We start from the raw sequence: 4,478 nt of genomic DNA, 5'->3' as shown, positions 1-4,478 counted from the left end.
GGTGAATAATTGCTTTAGTGTTATTACGTAAGTAATGATTTGAAAAATATGCATTTTCTTTGAAAAAGAGATTTCTTCATCTGTCACCTCGATAAAACAAGCTTTAATTCATTTTTTAAAGACAAATTTAAGGCTGGTTGCAATATATACTATGCGAGTGTAGCAATGCTAACCGAGGCTGCAGTATAATTTAATGAAACAGTAAAAGCTAGTAAACCGACAGGAAAGGATTACATTATTGTCACTCAACGAACACAAGTTGTATAGTTAAATGAAACATTGTAGAGTACGATAACGTGGTTCATGATTACTTTGAAAGGCTTCTTTATGAATGAGACCACAATTGTGTATAACAGCCAGCAGTCAGCCTACTTAGCCAAGTGCTGAATTAGCCTAAACATTATCATTTTTAACTCCAAGTATTGTAAGCGGGAATTTTTCGAATTCGTTTTCCAAGACATCATTTGTAAGTGAACGCCCAGTCAGGATGTGGAGAATTCCGTAACTAAAAACTTCATTGACCTAAAAGTTACCAAGAGCTGAGCCGAAACAAGCATTGTGTTTATGAGCGCGGGATGAGCAGTTAAAAACGTTTCTGAATATTCTTCTCGATTCTTCGGCAGAGAATTATTAGAAATATCGTGCGTAAGGTTGGAGACTGTATCATGCAGAGCAGCGCATACCGATTGGCAAAATATATGAGGAAACAATGATGGAATAGCATGAAATCTGTTATCAAAAAAAGAGACGGAGGGCTCGCTTCAAGAGTAACAATTTTTCAAAAAATTACACTTACAAGCTTGTATCCATGCCACTATTCGATACCGCGTAAACGAAAGTATGAGCGATCGATAATAAATTTGAAGAACAAGGCTGTTTGAGGGTCCAAGCTCGCGTTCAAAAAAAATAAACACAATGTCACTTACCTTGGCAAAAAAAAGCGAATGAAAATTTTGTATTTCAGTTCCACTGTGTCTTTGTCGATCTTATTCTTGGACTCGAGTTTCCTTTCCTGAGAAACAAGTTGAGTTAACAGGTAATCCTTCAATAGTCCAAAAACTTGCTGAACCAACGCAGGGTTTCGGTAGTCGCAGACTCGCTGTGCTCTCTTCTTGTGTCGGCTATTCTTTCGGTTCCTGTCCTTTCTCGGTATCGGACATTCAAGTACCAACGGTGTCGAAAGCGCAGCACATAGGTTGTAGACTACTTCACGATAAAGAGAACGAACGCTCCGCAAAATGTTGTTAAATAGCCAATTCCTTATAGCCAATTCCCAGGGGAACAGCCTTGATCATGTAAATTAAGTGGGCGTTGCGCAGATAACAATAGACACTCATCACCTTTGATACCACTAGAAAATAGGTGGTTTTCAATCGATCTCTTGAGACAATAGTTAATGCATGGAGATGGTTATCATAACCATCTCCAAACTCGACAAGTTCCATAGTCCCATGTTTTCTCCGTATTTGTGGTCTTGACACTGCACAAAACACACCTTTTTTTTCGAGAAGACGACCAATCAAATCCTTCAATTAAATGACGCGCAACTAATTTGCAAATTCGTGCGAAGCGAAACAAAAGATTGTGCAGGATCACGGTCCATTCAACATTGATTGGGACAACATTTTCTCGCTTTGAAGGTTTTCAGGTTTCAAAACAAGTCTCTCGATTAACTATGCTGAGACTGAGGTGTCAATGGTGTAATGTAAAATTGCTGGTGGACGAACAAAAGATGCTAATGAGAGATCTTTTGTTTTCGTCCACCAACATGGCGGCAATGATGGACGGTAAGGTGAAAACCACCTATATTTTCACTTGTTTAGAGAGGTTTTCATTCAAATACTTATTTGTCAACATAACTAAGATTGAGACAATGCTGTTTGTTTCTTCCCAGAAACTTGCTAAGATAAATCAGTTCTAGGTCACTATTAATGGTCCGCCATAAATTAAAGGGCGTTACTGTGTTTAAGTATTTGGGCGATATCTTTGACGAATACCTTGGCTGGAACGAATATGCTAAGGCTATTGTTTCTACGGCTGGTCAGTAGAGTACAACCTCTAATTTCATGGGGATCCCTTTAGGACTCAGCTCTATTGTTGTAGGTTAGGGTCCATCGTTGATTGGTTGTTTGTTTTGGTCCATTGTTTTCTTAGCCAATCCCGTGAGCCGTTGTAATAGCTGCGTACTGACCCGGTCGGTATGCCAAGTCGTGTGCGCCGTTATATCATTTCACATGGTGCTAATACCATCAATGTTTCAATGATCAGACCGATATTAGAGTATTGTGCTGGGATCTGGGCATGTTGCGTGAGGTAAACAGCGTTCTACCCGCTCAACCCGGCAGCGCAGTCTTTTGCATCTCCCTGCAATAAGAACGGAAACAGCGGGGAAATCTTTTTATCATCATAGAAGTACGGATTTTAGTAATCATTGTAAATGTACATACCTAAATTAAATTCAAATATACGCTAGCTTTAGCACAGAACACTGCATGGATCAAAGGATCAAAGGATTTCGCCTGTACCGCGAAAGATAGTGACCGTTTTTTTTTGGGGGGGGGGGGGGGTGTTCATTTACTTTAGAAGAGGGCTGATTGTGACTAGAATACATGCCTTAGAGGGGCATCAAGCTGAATCGATATCCCTGTGTGTGCAAACGTCCAGGAGAGCGAAAAAGGTGCTTGTCATTGGAATGTACAGACCACCAGGCTTGTTAAAAGCTACATGGGAACATGAAATTAATGATATTCTTCTCTGGTCAACTTAACGTTGCGAGAGTATTATGCTAATTGGAGACCTAAACTGCGACCTCTCCCGGTCTGACAAGGGTGCTAAAGAGGGTAAAACTCTTATGGATTTGATGGATGTATATGGTCTCACCAACTTGATTAAAGGACTAACTAGGGTAGTGGTAGAATCCAGCTCGCTCACTGATGTAATTCTTACGAACAAGCCACGTTCTGTTCTTACCTCAGGGGTTTTTGATCTTGGCCTCAGTGATCACAATCTTATTACTCGGAATACCTGAAAGGTATCCGAGTTATAATCTGGGCAGAATTTAGTTTTCTGTGCAGCAAATGGACAATAGAATTACGAGGCGGTGATTTCATTGGTTAAAAGGCAATGTACTACACCCCTTTGAGCAATACATTTGACCTTCCTCTGTGACCTCCCTCTGTGACGAAACAACTGCAACAATAACAAATAAATTAAACACAGCCGAAGGAGAAGATTTCCGATAGCGAGAGACTTGAAACAGCCTCTCGTCCTACAGAATTCGATGAATATCGGAATTTATAACCTGCAGGGGAGCAACCAAATGATGGGTTCTATGTTGGGACTTCAGTGTGACTCATTTTATTTCGTTTGCTGATTCAAAGCCCAACTTCCACGAGAGGGCAAATGACGCAATGCGGTGCAGCTAAAATGTGAAAATGCTGGATTCAGCCTTCTGGAATGTTATGAATGACATATTTACTCTAATCTTGCCTGTTAACCGCATGACGAAATCGCCAGTACAGAACTTCCAGCAGCGGTATGTTAATCTGGAACCTTTGCAGCTGGATACCAGTATTAAGACTTAATTACAAGAATAGTTTTTCACATGTTTTCTGTGTTGCTACACTAGTGTTTCACCCGCCTTTGCCTCACTGGCTGCTTTCACTTGAAACCAGTTTATCTGATGTCAAGCTACATGCTAAAAAATAGACATAAGGCCATCGTTATTTCCATTCCAACAACCTGTTCCAAAACATACTATTCCTAATTAGCTGCGTCACCTGTTGAACGGAAAGGACAAAACATAGACCCCCCTTTTGGACGGGGTCCATGGACCCGGTCTATGGACCCCTATTTATTATTATTATTATTATCATTTTTTTTTTGCTAAAAAGTGTCCCAAAGCATGTTAATGAGTTTTTTAACCTCAGAAAGGACGATTTCGTGACAAAGGGGATGTTTTCACTTTGTGACAATGTTTAGATTGGGTATCAGTTACAAATTGTTTCATTTTGTCATTACTAACAATGATTACATTACCCAAAGAGAACAATAACAATGTCTGTTCATTTATCACTGGTATTTTATTGTTATAAAATATGTTAATGCTTATATATATTGTTCATGTTGGGGCTGGCTAATTTGGGAGTCCATTGTTGGTTACATCAGATGAACTTTATTAGGGCTTACACTAATTTGTAAAACGAGACAAAAGGAACAGAAATACAGAAAGAATCCAAAACATTCTTTAAGCTAAGCTTAGGCCTAAACAAAAGTTTTTAGGCATAATGTTAGCATTGGTAAATGGTTAGGGTTGTACCTACCCGGAAATTTTTGATCCATTTCGCAAAATAGTAATCTGACCAAAATTACTATTTTGTGAAGCGGATCGAAACTTTCGAGGCAGGTACAACCCTAGTAAGTGTAAGCCCTTCTTAGAATAATATATAAAAAAGTTCTGTCCTGTTCTGGAAAAAAGC

Source organism: Montipora foliosa, chromosome 3, assembly GCF_036669935.1.
Source record: "Montipora foliosa isolate CH-2021 chromosome 3, ASM3666993v2, whole genome shotgun sequence".
Lineage (NCBI taxonomy): Eukaryota > Metazoa > Cnidaria > Anthozoa > Scleractinia > Acroporidae > Montipora > Montipora foliosa.
The sequence above is the reverse complement of the archived record's forward strand: the minus strand, read 5'-3'. Positions refer to the sequence as shown.